Source organism: Ascaphus truei, chromosome 9, assembly GCF_040206685.1.
Source record: "Ascaphus truei isolate aAscTru1 chromosome 9, aAscTru1.hap1, whole genome shotgun sequence".
NCBI classification, from domain to species: domain Eukaryota; kingdom Metazoa; phylum Chordata; class Amphibia; order Anura; family Ascaphidae; genus Ascaphus; species Ascaphus truei.
This window is the reverse complement of record NC_134491.1, coordinates 34,063,250-34,086,912: the sequence shown is the minus strand read 5'-3', so window position 1 is coordinate 34,086,912 and position 23,663 is coordinate 34,063,250. Positions and strand designations below refer to the sequence as shown.

Below are 23,663 nucleotides of genomic sequence, written 5' to 3'. Positions count from 1 at the left end.
TTTTTTGTTATCATTGACAATCCAATCTGTGGATTCCGCAATCCGCTGGTGGATTTTAAGAGTCCAATCTGCGGATTCAGCAATCCACGTATGACTTGCTGCTAAAACTTGCCTTAAACTATCCTTGGAAAATCTGGGGCTATCACCAACAAGATCCAGGTACATGCTGGGTACATGCTGCAAACATTTCAGTGACATTTCTGCAGAAACTAATGGCCCATTGGATTAACACAGCAAGGGTCCCTGGCAGTCCCATTCAGTTTGAATGGGACTGCCAGGGACCCACACTGTTAATCTGATGGGCCATTAGTCTGTCTGCAGAAATGTCACTGAAATGTTGCAGCATGTACCCAGCATGTACCCAGCATGTACCTGGGTCTTGTTGGTGATTGCCCCAGATTTGTTTTAGAATACTTGTTGGTACTACAGTACATTGTGTGTGAGACTATAATAATACTTTAGGGAACACTCCACTTTTCCACGAAACACTGACAGTCATCATCCAAATTAACAACGATATATTCCAATATGGTCCCTTACACATTTATCAACACCATCAGCATTTGGTTTTAGAGCAGAATTCCCAGGTATTGTAAGCTCAGGTTCAAAGTACTAATAGTCTGATAGTGGAACTCTATTCACCGGCTTCATTGGGAGAGATGGGCTCAGAACACAATCATCTCAAATAAATTGATCTTCACAAGGTCAGGCAGCACATCACTGGCTCAGCAAAGATTAATGTAGAACTTAGGAGCCCTGGCTTGTATCATTACTCTATTTTTACATCCCTACAACAGGGTATTCTTATTACACCAGTTAGAAAAATCTAATGTATTTTGATCTTTATCCTATTCTTTTATTTTTTGTGTGAAGTATTTTCTTTTGTAACACAGCAGCTCGGTCTAATTGCTGTTTTATATTCACAGTGCCATCTCCGCATTCAAATTACAGAGGCAATAAAGACACACATTAAATGTTTAGTCTGCCTGAAAATTCTTCTATTTTTACTAGATATACCCTTTTCATCTACACTGCTTCCAATGCTACTTTCAACATATGCTACTGTATCTTATTTACTGCGTATTTAAGATGCCCTCCTTAAAACATAATAGGATCATTGGCACAGTCAGTTCTTAAGTAAAGCTACTGTAACAGGCTAATCATCTTAAAATGTGCAGATGGCAGTGGATTTATTCATGCAAAGTTTTAAAACTGTGTCACTACAAATACTGGGAGTAGTCTAAGTGAAAGCTGCAAAGAATTCCTAGTGAGTAGGGAACAGCAGAGGGATGTAGTATTCATATGACTATAACATGGTGGAATACAATGCACGAAAAGAAGAAGGGACGCAACGAGGGATTGGTAAGTCTAAAAATCATTTATATTGAGAAATAACAAAATATTTTAAACTCACATCAAGTAACAAATACATCGGCACACCCACGGAACACCGCAACCCGACGTAATGCCTGACTTATAATCTTCCGATCTCCTATCACGGAATGTCCCGCAAAGCAGCACAGCGGTTGTTGAAAAACTCTGGTTCGTTGCAGTACAGGTGATTGGCAGCCGATCAGCTGTACTGCAACGAACCAGAGTTTTTCAACAACCGCTGTGTTGCTTTGCGGGACATTCCGTGATAGGAGATCGGAAGATTATCAGCTAGGCATTACGTCATGTTGCGATGTTCCGTGGGTGTGCCGACATATGTGTTAGTTGATGCGAGTTATTATTTTGCTATTTCTCATTATAAATTATTTTTATACTTACCAGTCTCCTCGTTGCGTTCCTTCTTGTTTTCGGTTTCCAAGTACAGGCATACCCCGGTTTAAGGACACTCACTTTAAGTACACTCGCGAGTAAGTACATATCGCACAATAGGAAAACGGCAGCTCGCGCATGCGCCTGTCAGCACGTCCTGAACAGCAATACCGGCTCCCTACCTGTACCGAAGCTGTGCGCAAGCGGGGAGACTATAGAGCCTGTTACACATGCGTTATTTACGTCAGTTATGCACGTACAGTATATGGCGATTGCAGTACACTACAAGCATCGATAAGTGGAAAAAAGGTAGTGCTTCACTTTAAGTACATTTTCGCTTTACATACATGCTCTGGTCCCATTGCCTACGTTAATGCGGGGTATGCCTGTATTGCCTCATTGATCGCGGGAGGATTTGAAGCAGCAGGAGAGACTCTCACTCAAGTTACTCACCCTTCACCTGGATCCAGAGCGTGTGATACAATGCGACCTTCAACAATTTCTGTCTTTATAAAATCACCAAATAGATGACATTTTCACATTTTCATTGGCGGGGTGATGTTGAATATTATTTTTGTTACACGCATTTTTCTTGGACCTTTTGTTTTTCCATGTCAACTACAGTACTTAAGACAACATATATATTATTGATGAGTATATCATGCTGTGTATTGCATCTTGAGTACCGCAGACATGGGAATCTGTTATCCCAGCTTTTCACGTAAACTACTAATTTCACAGACCTCTGTATCAGGCAGGTTAGCAACAGCTCAAGGAAAATAAAGCAAAAATAGGTCACACAACTTTATAAAAGCAAATATATATATATATATATATATATATGTATTTTTTAGGAAATATAGGGAGAATCAGAAGGAATAGAAAATGAATCAGGGTAGGCAAAAAGAGGATTAGCAAGAATTCAGTTGTGCAAAGGCCCAAGCAGAAAATAAAAAGTCCAGTCACTAAAGAAGGGAGGGGGGGGGGGGGGGGAAACCTTTTTTTTAGGTATACAAGTGAAAGGCAAAATTAAATGGAGGAATGATAAGACACAAGAAGGTTAAGGGTCATGTAGATGGAGACAACGGTAAAGCAGACAACCTAAATATTTATTTTTACAAATTTTTTTCAGAACAGAGGAGGGACCACAGTTCTAGAACAGGAATATACAGATTAAATCAGACATACATTTCCTGGAGCAAAGTGAAAAAAAGAAAAATGATCCTGCTCCAGTCCGTAAAAAGCCACAGGCAGTCACAGGGGGGTCTATTATCCTTTATTAGTAGAGATGGGCAGCCCAAATCCGTTTCCCGGATTCCCGCTGATGTTACCTCCAAAATATGTTTATTGAAGGCACGTTAAAAACAATAAAAACTCTTACGCGTTTCGCGAGGTCACCCACGCTTTATCAAAGAGCAAAGTACAAACAACCGATCAATCATTTAAATACCCACAATTCCCTCCCTTCACTCGTGACGTAACACTGCGTTCCCATTAGACGTTAGCAGTGTTACGTCACGAGTGAAGGGAGGGAATTGTGGGTATTTAAATGATTGATCGGTTGTTTGTACTTTGCTCTTTGATAAAGCGTGGGTGACCACGCGAAACGCGCAAGAGTGTTCTCTTACTGTTTTTAACGTGCCTTCAATACATTTTTGCACCTAGTTCTTTTTGCAGTATTGGTCATATTTTTCCAACAGCAGTTGCACCGCCGTCCACAACCTTTGTATGCCGATACTCCTTGGTAGGAGCACGCCGACAGCACCAGGATTTCCACAAGGTCAGCAGTGAGTAACTTCATTACATTTGTTACTTCATTCATGTGATCATCCAGTTCCCAAAACCACTTTGACTACCACATAAGATATACCTTTTGTAGGCTAGTGGAGTCTATGTGTAGTGGTGTATAAAGGGACAATAACATTTTGGATATTGGAGTCCTGAGTTTATCAAGCTGTTTTTGTTTGGAGGAATATGAAGATTGAAAAGTTATAATACTTCAATACATGGACTTTTCCTGGTCAGCATCACTAGGGGTCATTCCTCTATTTTTCTTGCTATGTAAACAATGGGGGAAGTCAGCATGATGATAGGTTATGTAGTGGGAATTACTGTAGTAGCAACAAAAAGAGAGCAGCAGTGATGACAATCCGTGGATCATTAGGAAGTCCTCGCCTAGAGGAGGGTGTCTCCAGGAGAACATAAATACATTTGAGATTGTACAATGATGACCTAGTAAAAAATAGTGAATGGGCTTGTGAGGATGGGGGTCTGGATTGCAAGAAGAAAGTGCTAGTATCTCAATTGTTTCTGTTTTTGAAGCTTTATTTAACGGAAAAAAAAAAAAACATTCAATACATGTAACAGTATGATGTCTCTAAAGCTCCCACTTAAAATGCTCAGCTGTTTACAGAAGTGGCATGTTACCTAAACATAAATCCCTTCCCTTGGTTTTAGACAGCACTTTTCTGCTCAAGAGTCATCAAAGCAGCAGCAACAAACATCCTTTTATACCCTGTTTAACAGTCCCAGCATGCATTGCTCTTAAAGGGAACATGTGCCTTTTGTGATTTTGAGTACTTAATTACAAAAACATAAAGCTTAAAAAAAAATAATAAAATACACTAACTCCTGGTGCGAGCTTACAATCTATACACATTGAATTTCCTTCCTTCCTCACAGATGAGAAAAAAAATGGCGATAACTTTTTAGAGATAATCCCTTGGGTGATCCAGGAAGATACAGATAGAGCCAAACTCACTTTCCCCAGAGCCAAACGTCCGTGGCACCAGGGAAAATGTCTGACCTGGCCAAGCTGCGGGGGTTTCATGCTTCCAAATGAGACCCCCGCAGCATTAATCCTCCAGCGCCGTGACCACCCCGGTTGCATGACCAAAAGTGGCAACAGCGCCAAAGACACCCAGGGCCTTATTCTAGTAGTTCTGAAGTTGTCATTGCCAAACTGCACAGTTTGGTATGATCAGAAGTAACGGAATTATATGTGAGAAAATAAATTATTCTCTATTGCAAACTGCTTCTTCTAAAGCGCTTTACAAACTGCATGGTTTAACAGCCAAAAGACATGGATTGTACCTGAGGTGGTGTTAACTCCATCCCCAGTCAGACTTTTTTGAGTATTGCTCTGTCAGTCAAAGCCAAATTTCAGGCTCTGGATGTATCTCGAAATACCAATTTCGGCAACCATGAGGTGGCATGGAAAAATGTGCGTTTTTAGAATCAGTTTGCATAACAGAGCTATTAGAAAAGCAGTTTAAGTTAAGAAAAAAAATTAAATTGGAGGCTTTTTTGACAAACTGCTCAGATTAGCAGAGCCAGAGTAAAACCGCTTCTAAAACGTAATGAACTGCAATAACATAAATAACCGCACAAATAATTATTCCGACTGACAGTAGCTGAGTCACAGACAATGTGCGGCACGGTCGCAGATGAGTGTGGACAACAAAGTGTTCACACAGGTGTCACGTCGCAACTCGCGGCGCCTATGCTGGCATTAAATCTTACTACAGCTCAACCCCGTTATAGCACGGCCCTCGGGGGGAGGAGGTGGCCGGAAGCCCTACACGTCCCCCAGCAGCCACCAGGCCCGCCAACAGCGGCCCTCCGAGTCCAGCCGCAGCCTGCTCCTTACCTCCCCCCCCCACTACCGGCATCCATCCCCCTCCACCGGCATCCACCTCCTCCCACCGAGGCCTCCACACCTACCGACCCGTTGCCCGGCATCCAGAGACCCTCCGCTCCCGCCCTCAGTCTGTGTGTCTCTGACACACCACTCCTACGTGGCACAACCAGTTTTGGGCCTAGCCCACGCAGCCCTCCGAGTCCCAGCCTGCTCCTCACTCACCCCCCCCTACTGGCATCCACACCACCACCCCCTACCGACACCCCCCCTCCTTCTCCCGATGCCAGCTCCGCTCCGATCTCAGCAGCCGACACCAAAGGTAGGGAGGGGGTGTGTGGTGTGCTGTGAGTGCAGTGTGCTGTGAGTGCAGTGTGCTGTGAGAGTGTGCTGTGTGCTGTGAGTGCTGTGTGCTGTGAGAGTGTGCTGTGTGCTGTGAGAGTGTGCTGTGAGAGTGTGCTGTGAGTGTGTGCAGTGTGCAGTGAGTGCTGGTAGTGTGTGTAGTGGGCTGTGCAGTGTGCAGTGTAGTGGGCTGTGCAGTGTGCAGTGTAGTGGGCTGTGCAGTGTGCAGTGAGTGCTGGTAGTATGTGTAGTGGGCTGTGCAGTGTGCAGTGTAGTGGAGTGAGCTGTGCAGTGTGCAGTGTGCAGTGTGCATTGGACAATGGGCAGTGGGCAGTGGGCAGTGGGCAGTGGGCAGTGGGCAGTGGGCAGTGGGCAAAAAAAATGTAAAAAAAATTTGACTTTTTTTTTTAAATTCGGGGTCGATGCTCAAACCGCGTTATAAGCGGATCCACGTTATAGCGGATCGCGCTATAACGGGGTTGAGCTGTACGTCTTAAACACGTGCTCTTTCCAATTTCCGCTTAACACAAAACACTCTACTATTATATAGTATACATCTATACCTATGACCTTCCCATGGGAAAATGTTCCTTCCTTTTAAGTTTATAAAAACAGGACGTGTTCAACCTTACGCTAAAAATATAAGTTGGCAAAGCAAGTAGGATTTAGGAACATCATAATAATAACATACCTCCTTATAGTTCTACATCATAAAACGTGTTAGGAAAGACTACAGGAACTCAATATGTACAGCTTGGAGAAGAGACAGGAGAGGGGGGGGAGGGAATATGATGGAAACTTTCCAATACATTAAGGGTTTCAACAATGTAGAGGAGGGGAGTATATTTTAGAGACAGATAAGTGTTAGAACAAGAGGTAATTTCTTGGGATCTGTAGTGTGGTTGGCTCAGGGGAAATTGTGGTGGAACAGTCTCCCATCAGCGGTGGCAGTGCATTCTTAGATTGTAAGCTCTTCGGGGCACATATTTCCTTTCCTATTGTCTGATTTTGCTGCACTCATTGTATTATTATAAGTCCCTGTACTATATTCTTTGTGAAGTGCTGTGTACACTTTTGGCGCTATATAAATAAAGACATACAATACAATACAGTAATGGAATTCACATGTACTGTACTTGAGAGACATAAGCCTATCCAAAATATGAAGAAAGCCAGGAATCAATAGGGTCTGAGGTTGTACAATAGAGAGGATAATGGGCAGACTAGGTGGATCCAGTATTTCTTGTCTGCCCTCAATATCTATGTTTCTATGTTTTGCAGGCTCCTTTAGTAGACAAAGGCTTAATATAATAGACATATGCATAACATGTACTCTAAGCAAAATAGTAACTTGAAATTACCACACAATGTTTGGTAATGTTGTTTTACTTTGCAGGTTACAGTTTCATTAGCTGGTACATCTCAATTAAATTATACTTCTTTGTAGTAATACTTTTTTTTTGGTGCTATTTAAGCCACTTTTAAAGATAAAATATAATGCATAGACTTTAAAGGTAAAGATAAATACGACCTCCTTAATATAAGGGAATCTCAGTACAATCACTTTTATACACAAGCCGACCTGATTTAAGAGCAAAATAAAATATATATGTTGATACTGCCGGCACAATGCTTTTCTGCAGCTTTTTAAATTTACGTTCAACTCTGTGTGCAGTTGTCACAATTATATTTCTAAAGGTTATTTGTGGGATACTCTTTCTGCTATTATTCAAAAGGAAAGAGAAAAAGCTTTGGCAGGAGTTCAATATTTGGTTGAAAATATGATGTGCTTTAAAGCAAAGCTATTTATTGTACAAAATGAAAATATACTGTAGGTATTACAATTTCTACATAGCTGACCCCATTAAGAAACATTTTATGTAAGACTTCAAATCCTCAGCCATAACAGCATGTGTATTTGTGTATTGAAGTATCATACAGGCATAGCCCGCATTAACGTACGCAATGGGACTGGAGCATGTATGTAAAGCGAAAATGTACTTAAAGTGAAGCACTACCTTTTTTCCACTTATTGATGCATGTACTGTACTGCAATTGTCATATACGTGCATAACTGCCGTTTGCCTATTGGACGATATGTCCTTACTCGCGAGTGTCCTTAAACCGGGGTGTGTCTGTATTTTACTTTTGTGGATTATGAGTGTATAATAATAAAAGGAGAGGTGCAGGACGATTTAAAGAAAATTACATTGGTTATGGAAACAGATATTTTCCTATTTTTACCAATATTAACCAAAGCTTACCCATTAAATACTCAAACTTAGAATATATAGCTTTACATGGTATATGTTCTATTGTTATTGTGATATATACTGGTGAACATGTATCAGAAAGAAGTCTTACAGTAAGAGCGACACACACAGGCACAACATTCTATGACATGCGCTGAGAATGGTAACTAAAGATTAACAGCACAATGAAAAAAAAATCTATATTTCAGAGCTAGCGATACATGAACTTCTACAAATAATTATTACAGCACTGACATATTGTAACATAATGTAATCCTCAACAAAGGCCTCCACCAGGTTCGAATGAGTTTGACACAAATGATCTGCACTGTACAATACGCTTTACTGGCAGTTATAAGGCTAGTCCGACAGAAACTACAAAATGGTGGATGTGGTCATACCAGAAAAGTGTTTGTAGAGAGATAATATGTAATGTTTACACAAATTAAAATCCCCTACATTTCATATAGAGTAGAAGATATAGGGGCTTATTCTGGTAGCTCTGTAGTTTGATAACCCACTTCTAAAGTGCACTTTAGAAGCGGATTGGCATGCTTTGCTATTCTATAGGCCCTTATACTGTAGCATGTCCAAACCGCATCTAAATGGATTTTTTTTTAAAGTGGCTTCACTCTGGCGCCAACAATTTGATTGGTTTGTCAAAAAAGCTTCAAACTTGCATTTTTTTTGCCCACAACTGCTATTCTCGTAGCTCTGTTATGCAAGCTGCAACTAAAACTCACATTTTTTTAGCACCACCCAAAGAGTGGCGAGATTAGTATTGTGAGATACATCTACAGGCTGAAATATGGGTTTGGCTGAGAGAGAAAAACACAGAAGTCAGACTGGGGATGGAGTTACAGATGCAGCCACCAGTATCCGATCACTTGCCTGGGTAAAAACTCAGTTTGAATGGGACTGCAGGGACCCCCCGCTGTGTTAATCCGATGGGCCATTATCTGGCTGCAGAAATCTCACAGAAATGTTGCAGTTTATTGGGAGATTGCCCCAGATTTTCCAAGGCAAGTGATCAAATACTGTGGCTTCATCTGTAGCACCACCTAGGTCCATTCCGCTTCTAATGCAAGTACAATTGAGGCGGATTGGCTGTTAAAACATTTGTCACTTTTTTTAGACACGATTTAGAAGAAACGGTTTGCAATAGAGAATACCATGTTTTCACACATTTCGTTCCACTACTTCTGAACATGCCGAACCATTAAGGTTTGTCATGGACAACTTTGGAGCTACTAGAGTAGGTCCGATAGTATTTACAGGAGCTTGGAATCATATTTTAAACAACTGCTCATTTAAATGTATTAATGTATATGACTAATTTCTCAGTATAGAAGATCTCTTAACTAAGATATAGCGAAGATAACTGTCTCGAGTGCAGTGGCCATCCCTGGGCATCTTACCATGGTGGTCGCAAAACCAGAGAATTAATGGTATGTTGTTTCCATTTTAGATTGTATATATTTATTATGTATGTATATATTATATATGTATATATTTCTTAAGAAAGAACATAATTCAATGGTTCTCAATCTTTTTTGAAGGCACTCATGAAGGGTTTTTAAAAATCCCTGGGCACCACCGCTCTTCGGACCTCACTCATCTCCTCTCTGCTTACATGTATATACACACTCCCCCTCCTTGTCACACGCACACCCACCCTGTTCTTGCACACCCCATATTCATGTGTATAAAAGAAAACCTTATCAAACGTGGCGCTCTGTATACTAAGGTGAAGTGAGTAAATACAACAGTGAGGTGTAAAATCAACTTAATAAAAAATATTAGTGATACTCATACAAACACATGTAACGAATGCTGCTGTAACCCGGTGTAGGACTGCTCTCTCAGTCCTCGTGGCAAGTGTAAAGGTGTGGATCATCAGGAAGCGCAAACATGTGAAAACAAAACACAAATACTGATGGTGCAGTATAGTAGTGATAATGGCGTGGGTAATATATTAGCAGGTCTATATGCAGAATACTCACAAACGTCAGGTGATAATGGACACGTAAAGGTGTCTTTGGGTGGTGTGCTGCAAACAATGCAATCAGAATGCCAATCTGTCACCAACCAGATGGATCACTCCAGTGGACCTTAGTGAAAGATAAATCCGGACATAGTGCAGACTGTACAGGATAATTTATCAGGGTAGATAAAATCCAATACACTCACATGGTCAAAGGTTTAAAAATGCATTCAGATCTCACGCAGTGGATCTCTGCAACCGGTTGAGTGGTGTCTCTGCTATCCCTCTGTGCTGGCGTGCGTGTCAAGGATGCGTTTCACGAAGACCGGAAGTGACGACATCCGCTTCCAGAGGTTCCGGTTGATGCAACGACGTCACTCTACGCGTTTCACCTTCACCTGAAGAAACCGAGAAGGTGAAACGCGTAGAGTGACGTTGTTGCATCAACCGGAACCTCTGGAAGCGGATGTCGTCACTTCCGGTCTTCGGTGAGACGCATCCGTGACACGCACGCCAGCACAGAGGGATAGCAGAGACACCACTCAACCGGTTGCAGAGATCCACTGCGTGAGATCTGAATGCTTTTTTAAACCTTTGACCATGTGAGTGTATTGGATTTTATCTACCCTTATAAATTATCCTGTACAGTCTGCACTATGTCCGGATTTATCTTTTACTAAGGTCCATTGGAGTTATCCATCTGGTTGGTGACAGATTGCCATTCTGATTGCATTGTTTGCAGCACACCACCCAAAGACACCTTTACGTGTCCATTATCACCTCACGTTTGTGAGTATTCTGCATATAGACCTGCTAATATATTACCCACGCCATTATCACTACTATACTGCACCATCAGTATTTGTGTTTTGTTTTCATATGTTTGCGCTTCCTGATGATCCACACCTTTACACTCCATATTCACCCTCACACATCATACTCAAACTTTTACTCAACACACATCACATTTATCCCCCCTTTTTCCACAGCACACTTACCTTCTTTCTTACTCATAAACACCACATTCACTCCCCTCTTCTCTTACTTACACCACATACCTTCCCCCACCCTACAAAAGCCTTTTCCTCCCTCACCCTCCCCACACAAAGCCATCGTACTTTCTTCTGTAGACAAAGCCCTCATTCTTTCCACTCAGTTTTGTATGGACAGTTCATTATTATCTACAAAGTTCTCCTTCTCACCTCCTATTATCTACACACTACAGCCCAATAAGCTTTGATTTCGTGCTGCACCCCTTCTTAATTTCCTGCACTCTGCTTGTGTCTCCTTTCCACTTCTTTCACTTCTGCTACTCTCTTGCCTAAAACCTCTTTCCCTCACTTTTCACTACTTGTGGTATTCCCTTACCCTTAGTATATGCCATGCTTCTACTCTCCTTATTGCCTCCATATCTAAAAACCTCTTCTGAATGAAGCATTTCCATAGCCTGGACTAAAGAACTTTGTATTCACAGCTGCATTTAATCTGAACCCCTTCAGAGTACATCTGCGTCGCCCCAAAGGTGGATGCCTTATGGGGCTCCCCAAGAGCTGCTCCCCTCTTCAAATGACTAGCGTGCTAAGGGTTAACATTTGCTTTTACTTTGTGGAATGGCAACCCCACCCACTGGAATGTTAATGAGCCAAAAAGACAAAGAACGTTGTATTCACAGCTGCATTCAGTCTGAACCCCCTCAGTGTATATCTGCATCGCCCTAAAGGCGGACAGCCTTTGGCGCAGCCGAAGGGCAGCCAAAAGGTGTGAGCCGTTTGCTGCCATTCACTTATGTTTGGTGATGTCACAGCTTCGCTATTTCAATCTGAAACTCATCTGTCCATGAAATGTCTATGAATTGACTGTATAACTTCTGCTATTTTAATGTAACTATGTATTGTTATAACTCTGTGTGCCCAGGATGTACTTGAAAATGAGAGGTAACTCTCAATTCATTACTTCCTGGTAAAACATTTTTATAAATAAATAAATACAAAATGACTTCTCCCCACAACCACACTGGTATTTATCATTACTCTTGGCACTGCCATGCACTGCACTTACTGTTTTTATAAGACATAAAAGAAGATTAGATTAAACGCTCAGATGGCAAATGGAGAGAACGAATGAGGTAGAAATAGCAAAGTTGCTAATCCCTTACATACGGCATGGCGAGAGAGGCTTTTTTGTAAACCTTGGAAAGAAAAGCAGTCTTAGAAAACATAAAACCATTTCAGGAACATGAGATTATAGGCACTGTGCTGCTAATGCAGTACCATTAAATCCCAGGTTTTTGATGGAAAATCCTGGTAAACTATCTGTATGCTGTTTCACTGCATACACATTTTCATGGTAGCTTCTCCAGAAGGGTGAAAATAAACACCTACATAAGGTAGGGCTGTTTTGAGCCAAGGATGAGAAAAATACAAATAGGTTAGAGACACACTTAAGTTATCCAAATGCCCAAAAAGAAGGAAAGCACAATTGGCCAGATGCACTAATCTCTGTTTAATTAGGGCAAATAATCAGGTTATTTAAATAGGCAATGGACTTTATTTTCCCTGAGTTTAATGGGTAACAAATCCACTAAGCTAATGATATGCCAAAACAATGGCCCCGCTTCTTGGCGCCCCGCTTTTCGGCGATCCGCTGATACGGCGGCACCGAGAAGGGGACCGCCATCTTGGATCCTCAGTCGCGCATGCGCAGAACGGGTGGGTGCGCCCGGCGCGCATGTGCAGACCATAGTTTGCACGTGCATACTGTAGTTTGCGCGCGCTGACCATAGGTCGCACATGCGCAGTACGGCAAAAATGCCGATTTGCGCATGCAAAATCACTGAAAATCGCCGGATCCGCTTTCCGGCGATTTTCACTATACGGCGGGCCCCTGGAACGGAACCCGTCGTATACCCGGGGCCCTCCTGTACATTAATTCATATCGTACCTAAAGGTGGCGTTGGGTCTGTCCAAACCCTGAAATATGGGTTTGGCTGGGGGGACGGACGGTGGGGGAATGGTAAGAGAACCAATTTTAATATAGCTCCAAGTACTACATATATCCCCTGAAACCTCCCTTTAAATACCTGGGAGATTTGATAATGAGATATGCAAAGTATATTGTAATGACTCCAATTATATTATATCTCAGGTACAAAATTAGGACACAGTCTCTCTCGCTCTACATTAGTGTATATGCGACGCTCGGAAACAAAATAACAAGACATTATTTAAGGAGTAGCACTGAGTTTATGTTAGGCTAATTGCTTTAGTGGATTGGTATTGTGATTAACATAACATTAGGTTATATAGGGTATCAGAGTTTAGTGTATCTTGGAAAACTAAAGTATATGAGCGTTGTGTGTGTAACTCCTTAACTTCAAAAACTGATATTCTATCATAGTCATTACAAACATACAGTAGTAGTTACATTTCTTCCCATGTAAATGTATACTGATTATTTCAGTGTAATCTTAATTTTGTTCAACTATTTCAGATAATCGTATTCCTTATATCTGGTATTATGAGACGATCACAATGAAGGGGGATATTTTCCACTAGCATCCGAGATTTTTTTTCTCATTGACTTGAACTCAACCACTCAATTCTCTGGTATATTTCACACACAGAGTTTCACTATAACAGCTGTATTCAGAAGATGGGAAGTGTCTCACCCTGGACACCTAGACACAGCTGAGAGAAGTGGGATACCCTAAGATTTCATCTATACCAAAACAAATCATCTGTACTAAAGATACTGCACTCCCACAACGCCTACTGACTAGGAAAATAGTTATTACTATTATGACTTCTGAAGATTTTCCAGTAAGGGTATATTATCCAACATCCGAGAACTATTTCAGACCAAGTACCAAGTAATTGTATATCTTCAGAAATCAACAGATTCAATTTAGTTTTCTACAGAGCTACCTACGGAATAAAAATAAGTGAAATAAAGAAAAAATAAAATTATTTTGCATGGTTACCTTGCTTAGGAAACCATCTCTTTCGTTTTCACATGGTCATCTGAATACATAAGTTTGTCCAAAGCTCTGATAGATTATTTGCATCTTCATGCTATGCTGTTACCTAAGGAAGAAAATCGTCAGTAAATTATTGTGTTTAAACAAAATGTGTAATACCCCAATCAATATATGGGTTTAAGACAAGGGTATATTATTCTAAGCATCAGTTCATGTGTAATTACATTTTAGGTAATAAATGAAAACATGACATGATAGGCTAAAAACTAGCAAAATGAGTTCACAACAGTAATACAAATTAGTAATATCAAATTCTGTACACAATTTTGAGTTAACAAGGCAGTGTGTTTTAATTACATTTTCATACAAAAAAACAAAGTAAAATATCTCTAAAGCATACTGGTTATAGTCTCCCACAGTTGCTAACTGATGAAGGGTTATACATTTACTAATAAGTGCTACCATGTAAGACCATCTGTGCTGGAAGAAACGAATGCTCCCATTCACTCAAACAAGCCATAAAGCGAATATTTATTACTGTATACGTTGGTGGTTTTGTTCCATGAGACACCTTCTGAGTCAAAGGAAATCTTACAGCTCATTCATATGGATGCTCGGTAAAGGACCATATTTCCTAAGCCGTGCTCTGCTGGAAGGTGCCTTATTGAGTAGAACTGCTTAGTACAGATTGTCCTAAATGTTTCTCATATTTGTGCCTTTTTTTAAATTAAAATACGACTCAGATATTTCCATATGTTTTGTTTCTTTTCTACTTTCCTTCTAACACAATACTGTGTAATCTCCTTTTTTAGTGCTATCCTAAACTAATTCTATGTTATCCGAAGCCATCGGTCTGCAACCTCTCAAGGAAGAAGAGCCATTTTATCAAAAAATTCTTCCTCCAAAATATTCCAAGAGCCACAACACATGCATGAATATTACACCCTACAAACACATACATGTACTGTACACACCAATAGGTATATACTGTATAAGCATTAACATACACCAAAATATGTGGGGGAATAAAATGCATCTCACAATAATAAATCCCTTTATTTAGTTTTTTACAAACATACACTACCCTCCTCAAAAACACATACACAAGCCCCCCCAAATACACACTATATATATATGTATATATATATATATATATATATATATATATATATATATATATATATATATATATATATATATATATATATATATATATATATATATATATATATATACAGTGGTCGACAAATCACCAAAAAATCTACTCGCCGAACAAAAAAATCTACTCGCCACCTAGTACCACACATGTGCTGCTTGGGCCAATAGGAGGTCGCCACGATGTTAAATCCACTCGCCCGGGGCGAGCAAATGTATAGGTTTGTCGAACACTGTATATATATATATATATATACATATATATATATATATATATATATATATATATATATATATATGTATATATATACATATATATATATATATGTATATATATATATATATATATGCAAATATAGCTGTATGCTCATCTGCATGTCTTAGGCAGGTCTGCAACCCCGCCTTTCCCCATTATCACCCAGCATACAGCACTTCCACTGCAGCAAGGGATTCTGGGAAATGACATGCAAATGAGCACACAGTGTCACTTTTTGCCTCAATAACCATTTTTAACATGGTTCCCTATAGGCTTAAGCTTGCTGCATGGTCACAGCTTCGAGCACAGCCAGGGTTAAGGTGCATACACAGAAAACCACCCACAGACAGCTGTTTCGACCTTGATGGGTCTCATCAGTGTGGGGTTGATTTTACTGGGAATGCAAGAGAGGCTTATGGGATAGGCCAAACCATAATACTGAGTTAAGTTATGGTGAGTAAAAAAAGTGACAAAAACCTTCCACAGGAAAGCAAATATGCAAATATAGCTGTATGACATTTGCATGTCATTTCCCAGAATCCCTTGCTGCAGTGGAAGTGCTGTATGCTGGGTGATAATGGGGAAAGGCGGGGTTGCAGACCTGCCTAAGACATGCAGATGAGCATACAGCTATATTTGCATATTTGCTTTCCTGACCATCGCGGAGTGCCTGATACGTCAGTTCCTGCAGGCGGTGAACAACGGAGGCAACATTCTGATCCAGTGGAGTCACGGAGTGATTACAGCAGCAGAGCAGTAGCAGAGCAGCGTTTCCTGGTCCTAGGAGCATGAGTATATCTCATACAATGCTTTTAATTGTTTTATGTTTGTGAGTTCATTTTTATTGAGATTTTTGGGAATTAAATATATCGATTTTTGCACAGTAATGCACTAGGATTTGGCGCTTTTTTTCTTCTTTTATATATATATATATATATATATATATATATATATATATATATACAGTGTTCGACAAACACACACACACACACACACACACACACACACAGACGTACATACATATGATACCGTTAGCACGGGAATCAGCAGACAGCACTCAAGTTTGAATAGTTGAGAATATATTGTAGAGAAATAAGAGGGTAGGGTAGGTTTGTGGGACCGAAACATTGGGGATGTGTGCCATATTTTTCTACAATATATTTTCATCTATTCAAACCTGAGTGCTGTCTGCTGACTCCCGTGCTAACGGTATCGTATGCTTATTTATTTGTTATGGGACATGCACCTACAGTACCATATATCACAACAATTGGAGTGCCGGCTGTTCACATATTTCACTCTCTTTCTCTCTCTCTTTTTCTCTCTCTTTCTCATTCTCAGGTCATTTTAAAGGAGCAGTCTCCCCCCTGATTAATTCCCCCATTTTCCCCTTGTAATCCCCACATGTCACCCCCAGCCCATTAATCCCCACATCTCACCCCCCACTCCCCCATTAAACCCCACACTGCACATCGTATTGTGTGTTGTCATATGGAGAAAGACAGAGGGGGGGAAAGGGGAAGAAGAAGAGGAGAAGGGGGAGAAGGGGGACGAAGGTCGGAAAGAGAGAGAGGGGGAAGGAGAGAGAGGAGGAAGGAGAAGAGGGGAAGGACTGAGAGAGAGGGGGAAGGAGAGAGTGAAAGGGGGGAAGGAAAGAGAGAAAAGGGGGAAGGAGAGAGAAAGGGGGGAAGGAGAGAGAGAAAGGTGGGAAATAGAGAGAAAGGGGAAAGGAGAGAGAGAAAGGGGGGGGGAAGGAGAGGGAGAAAAAGGTGGAAGGAGAGAGAGACAAGGGGGGAAGAGAGAAAGAAAGGTGGGAAAGAGAGAGAAAGGGGGAAGGAGAGAGCAAAAGGGGGGAAGAAAAGAGAGAAAGAGGGAAGAAGAGAGAGAAAGTGGGAAGGATAGAGAGAGAGGAGGGGGAAAGGAGAGAAAGAAGGGGAAAGGAGGGAGAGAGAGGGGGGAAGGAGATATAGAAAGGGGGGAAAGAGATCGAGAAAGGGCGAAGGAGAGATAAAAAGGGGGAAAGAGAGAAAGAGGGAAGGAGAGAGAGAAAGGGGGAAGGAGAGAGAGAAAGGGGGAAGGAGAGGGAGAAAAGGGTGGAAGGAGAGAGAGAAGGGGGGAAGGAGAGAGAGGGAGAAGGAGAGAGGGGGAGAGATGGGGAAGGAGAGAGAGGGGGAAGGAGCGAGAGTGAGAGAAAGGGGGAAGGAGAGAGGGGGGAAGGAGAGAGAGAAAGGGGGGTTAGGAGAGAGAGGGGGGAAGGAGAGAAAGAGAGAGAGGGGGAAGGAGAGAAAGAGAGAGGGGGGAAGGAGAGAGAGAGAGAGAGGGGGGAAGGAGAGAAAGAGAGAGAGGGGGAAGGCAAGAGAGAGGGGGAAGAAGAGAGAGAGAGGGGGAAGGAGAGGGGAGGAGAGAGGGGGAATGATAGACAGAGGTGGAGGAAGGATAGAGGGAGGCGGGGGAAGGAATGAAAGGGGGAGAGAGAGGGGGATGAGAGAGAGAGGGGAGAGAGAGGGGGAAGGAGAAAGAAAGGGGGGAAGGAGAGAGAGAAAGGGGGGAAGGAGAGACAGAGAAGAGGGAAGGAGAGAGTGAGATGGGGAAGGAGAGGGTGGAGAGAGAGAGGGGGGAGAGAGAGGGGGAGAAACAGAGGGGGAAAGGAAAGAGAGGGGGAAGGAGAAAGAGGGGGAAAGGAGAGAAAGAAGGGGAAAGGAGGGAGAGAGAGGGGGGAAGGAGATATAGAAAGGGGGGAAAGAGAGAAAGGGCGAAGGAGAGATAGAAAGGGGGAAAGAGAGAAAGGGGGAAGGAGAGAGAGAAAGGGGGAAGGAGAGAGAGAAAGGGGGAAGGAGAGGGAGAAAAGGGTGGAAGGAGAGAGAGAAGGGGGGAAGGAGAGAGAGGGAGAAGGAGAGAGGGGGAGAGATGGGGAAGGAGAGAGAGGGGGAAGGAGAGAGGGGGGAAGGGGAGAGAGAGGGGGGAAGGAGAGAGAGAGGGGGAAGGAGAGAGGGGGGAAGGAGAGAGGGGGGGAAGGAGAGAGAGGGGGGAAGGAGAGAGAAGGGGGAGGAGAGAGAGAGGGTGGAGAGAGAGGGGGAGGAGAGACAGAGGGGGAGGAGAGAGAGAGGGAGAAGAAAAGAGAGAGGGAGAAGGAGAGATAGAGGGGGAAGGAGAGAGGGGGTGAAGGATAGAGAGGGTGTGAAGGAGAGACAGAGAGAGAGTGTGAAGGAGAAAGAGACGGGGGAAGGAGAAAGAGACAGGGGGAAGAGAGAGGAGTGAGAGAGAGATGGTAAGAGAGAGGAGTGAGAGGGGTCAGGGAAATTGGATCTATGTGCCTGCTGTCTGCTGGCCACCCTGGAAGATTGAGGGGTCCTGTTAGAAACTTGTAGAGAGGGGGTCTGCCGAGCTGCCTGCTGAAAGGTGCCCATGGAGGTGCCTGGCTGTAGATACTCCCAGGTTTACACTGTAAAGCAATTAACCAACCTCACACTGATAAGACCTAAAATGTCAAAATAGCTGTCTGTGAGTAGGTTTACTGCCTATGCGCTTGTTTACCGTAAATTGTGCTGAAACGGCGGTTTAATATGGCAGGCATAAGTTTATAGGAGTCCATGTTAAAATAGGCAAGAAGCAAAAAGTAACGCAGTGTGAGAGCTCTCATGTCATTACCCAGAATACCTTGCTGCAGTGGAAGCTGAATGCTAAGAGATAATGGGGTAAGACAGGGTTGCAGACGTGTTTAAGACATGAATGTGCTCACAAGTGGTATTTTTATTTGCTGTGCACCATACTTATATACAGAGGTAGCAGATGCTGTACCTGTTAATAATGCATGTGGTGTTCTCCTTAACACTGTTATTTTTTGTGCTACTGTCTGCTACATCTATATCACTGTACAAAAAAAATTATATTAAGACTACTTTTTGGATAATAAAATAATCTAGAACTTTCGTCAAAGTTCCATAAGTGATTATTTTTTTAAATTAGAGTATGAATCTTTGGAACTATATTTCCAAAATCCATATTGCATGAAAATATTGTGCATCACTCAAGTGTCGATGACTTTATTTGTTGATCTATTCAGAACATTCTGAAGCTTTCTATTTCCTAGTTTAGGTAATTTTTGAGAGAAAGTGCTAAGCTTCAATATTTAGCACAAAAAAAAATCCTGCTTTTTTTGGAATCATTATAAATGCAAAACCAAAACCAATAGAGTTTCAACAAAACCAAACCACATTTTTCTTATGTTGAAACAAAATACTGTACCGGTGAAAGTGCCCACCTTTGCAGGACTTAATGTTCAAATGATAAGTACATTCAGTACCAATTAGAATTTGGGAGTATCTGCCATCTAAAGTGGACAGCATGTTTGTATTTTTAATACCGGTAGTTTATTGTTCATCTTAACTTTATTACCATCATTACAGTCTCCTGGTCCTGTTTTTCTATTCTCTAGGCAAGCGGTGCAGAAACTGGGGGGCGCGCCTCCCTGGCGATGTTGTCATGGAACAAGAATCACATCTCTGTTTCACCCCTCCTTTCCTTTGCAGCTTCTGCTTGTCAGTTCCTCATTTCCAGCTGCATGTATTTTGCTCTGTACACACACACAGTGCCTGTGTGTTAGACACAGTGTTGCAATCCCTGTCTCTGCATTATGCCAGTGAGTTGCTACTGCAGCCTCTGAGATCCTTCTCAGAATGGGCTATTCTGCCCTCCCCCCTGTTTTGTTCACAGATAGTCTGTCCCAAGACTATTCCCTTTACCCACATTCCCCCTCACTTCCTCTTCCACCTTGGAGACCGTGAGTACAGCACGCATCTCTGTTACACCCCTATGGCAAGGCCAATTCTTTTCACTTGCCCTCAACTACAAAGCATCCACAGAGATACACCTTTCCAACACAAACATCTTATCCACAAGTGCCAGTTTTTATTGCTGCTTTCCTAAATAAAGCGAAGAAAATATACAGGACTTGGTGTGCTTTGGAAAGAGGGTTGAGTTGAAGCTATCTGGGTTCATTCATACCCTAGAGATGACCCTGGGTCCAGAACAGATGTCGTGAGACTTTTTTGGAGGGGTGCGGCTCACTTACCCGGCTTCTGTGTCCACTCGTCTCCATTACAACGCCATCACAAGACCCCGCGGCATCATTTGATGCCCGTTGCCAAGGAGATGCGGCATCAAATTACGCTGTGGGTCCTCTGACGTGACGTCACATGACCCCGAAGCATCATTTGATGCCAAAGGGGGGGGGCACGACACATGGGGAGAGCAGGCAGGGGGGCACAGCGCAGGAAGTTTGCTCACCCGTGCTCTAGGCCAGGGGTGCGCAAACTTTTCTGTTCACACCCCTGTCTGCTCTCACCCCTGCTCGCGCCCCCTCTCCTTATCCGCTCTGTGGCTTTGGCGCCATTTGATGCTGTGTTGTCATGGTGACGCATCGCCAAAGAGCTGGCTGAGAGCAGGTAAGAAAAGTTACAGAGGTTTCACGCCTCCCCCTGCATTTAATTTAAATGCCTTGGGGAAGAGCACGGGGCCTCTATATCCAACACGCCCCCCCCACCCCAGATAATCCTCATAGTTTGCGCACCCCTGCTCTAGGCCAAAAATTAGCAAAAATTATAAATTGTGGTCTTTCACTACTTGCAAAAATGGTGCAATGTTGTTGACATTCACAAATATTTCCTATACATTGACAACTTATTATGTCGTGCGCAAGAAAAAAATCTTGCCTTCTTTGCATTCACTAGAATTTCACTTACTGCAAGTTATGCTCACTGTTTCACATGGCCCATTTAAATATGGGGGGGGTTGCATAATTTTGGTGATAGTCGCTGACTTTCATAGAAATTTACCTTTCTGCAACTTTTTGCCAAAAGCATAGAACTCTTGCAAAACTTTTGCAATAGGAATAAAAGTGAAAACAAAAAATGGGAAAAGTTCGGAGAACCGAACTGAAAGATTTGCCCACCCTTCATCAGGTCTAGCTCACATCTGCTTCTATTACAAACATTTTCTGTAGTGTTCTTGGATAAGGAAATTGCTAGAAGTACGTAGGGAGGTAATTTTAATCGCTTTTTTTGTGTATGGCATATAGTAATTAAGTACCTTACAGGAGTACAATTAGTGGCACTGTACCATAAGTACAGTGGCTGAAGGAGTGGCTCATTGAGTTAACGGGCAAGTCACTTTATCACCCCGTGCCTAAGGCACCGAAAAAACAGATTGTACAATCATCTGGGCAGGGACTGTGTCTATAAATATCCTATATGCTGTATACCGTATGCCATACTGTAATTGTGATGCACTTTGATTCCCATTGGGAGAAAAGTGCTATATACAGTATGAAATAAAGTTATTATTCAGTAATTGCAGTGTACTTGAAGAAATCTACTGTATGAGGTTTAGAAAGAAATGTACACTATAATATCCTCAATGAAGAACTTTTATGATGGTTCCTTTAAAGGTAATAATCCTTAATCTGAAACAATAATGCAAATCTTTTTTAACATCATTTTAGAAAGGTTTCTACATTATTTATTATCAAAAACAAAATGGGAGACACTATTTATATAAATACCTATTTATTTTCAAAAGAAAATTGAACTATGAGTTTGTCCGCGAAACAGTGGAAATCTGTACTATTGGAAGGTACAGTACCATCACCCAGGGAAAAAGCAAACTTATTTTTAGAGACAGACCCATTTAGGGCCTTCAGCTCTCCCTGCATCTTTTACAATCATGCTGTAAAACAAAAGTGGGGATGTAATGAGGAAACTTTGAATCAATACTCAATTATACCACCACTGGTCTTCTCAAACGCCATGATTACTCTGGTCCACTCTGTATAGACGTAAACAGAATTGGAGTCGGATGTTGTCAGTTTTCAGTGAGGACAGGGGGAGAAGCCCTCAGCTGTAAGGCGGGTGGGGGGGAGACCACTCACTAGTAGAGCAGATGTCGATCATAGTGCATTCAGTGTGATGATGGCAAAACAGGCGAAGAAAGGAGGCCGGCCTTCTAACCTTTGCCAAGCAAAAGACAGCTGTCCTGGCTCTCCCCACCTATCAGTGGTGGAAGGTGTCATCGCATAGCACTTAGAAAACTAGGTCCTTAAATAGTGTTTACTAGTAGAGATGGTCAAAAAAATGTTTCATATTTGGATAAGCATCGTATCAGTCGGTTCCATTGCTCTGCTGATTTCCACGGATCAGTCTCGAAAAGGGTGATCCATGACAGATTAATAATCCATGGTCCAATTGTTAAAAATCTGCAATCACATTAAATCCACGGGAGAGCTATCTCTCTCCCTTTCATTGGATTTTTCCATGTACACATCCATGTATACATCTGTGTTGCCCCAAAGGGGGGCAGCCTAATGGGGCTCCCCAAGAGTTGCTCCCCTCTGCACAGGACCAGCGTGCTTAGGGTTAACATTTGCTTGTACTTTGTGGAACGTCAACTCCACCCAAAGGAATGTTAATGAGCCAAGAAGACACAAAGAACTTTGTATTCACAGCTGCATTGAATTTCAACCACCCCAGTGTACATCTGTGTTGCCCCAAAGGCAGACAGCCTTTGGCGCAGGCTAAGGGAAGTCAAAGGATGTGAGCCTTTTGCTGCCGTTTGGTGATGTTAAATCGGCTCTATTTCAATTTGACTGAATTTTCCAACTCTATCTGTCCATGAAATGTCAGTGAATTGACTGTATAACACTGTTCTTTTAATGTAACCATGTATTTTTATAACTCTGTGCCCAGGACATACTTGAAAATGAGGGGTAACTCTCAAAGTATTACTTCCTGGTAAAACATTTTTATAAATAAATAAAAATGTGTGGATTTTTAACAATCCAGCAACGGAGAAAAAACGGTTTCATAAAAATTTGGACGGATTGTATTCAATGGCGGTTTTGGATTAATCTGCACATATTAAAACTGGAATAATCAGTCTATGGAATTCACACAGCGGAACGGATTTACAGAGAAAGCCCGGTAAATTCCAGGGAACGGATTTTTACAGTTCCGCCCGCATGTGTGGGAGACTTACCGTACTTCATATCAGTAAAAACTTACAGGGTGGAGGTAATGTTTGAAAAAGAGATGAAGTAAAATTGAAGAGAATAAAGATGTAAAGTGTTGGGAAACGGTCAGTTTAGGACTAAAGGAGAAAGTAATGGATATCCATTTAGAGTATGTAAGTCAGAGGAGAAAGTCCTGAGGAATATGTTTACAAGTGCATCAGTAAGAGAGTACACATATTATACAGGGCACATCCTCCTCCAGTATTCCAGTTGATTATTCAATGCAATCTTTCTATTG

General features: G+C 42.0%; 1 protein-coding gene across 4 annotated transcripts in view; it reads right to left on the bottom strand.

Annotated features, from left to right (window-relative positions):
• The window catches only part of LRFN5 (leucine rich repeat and fibronectin type III domain containing 5), a 189,867-nt gene that overhangs the window by 90,717 nt on the left and 75,487 nt on the right, over positions 1 to 23,663 (bottom strand). For 3 of the 4 annotated variants that reach the window (XM_075614340.1, XM_075614341.1, XM_075614342.1), the window contains exon 2: positions 13,956 to 14,058. The exons of the other annotated variant lie outside the window; for it this stretch is intronic. The gene's annotated coding sequence lies outside the window, so the exon portion shown is untranslated. The remainder of the gene's footprint in view (positions 1 to 13,955; positions 14,059 to 23,663) is intronic. 4 annotated transcript variants of the gene reach the window in all.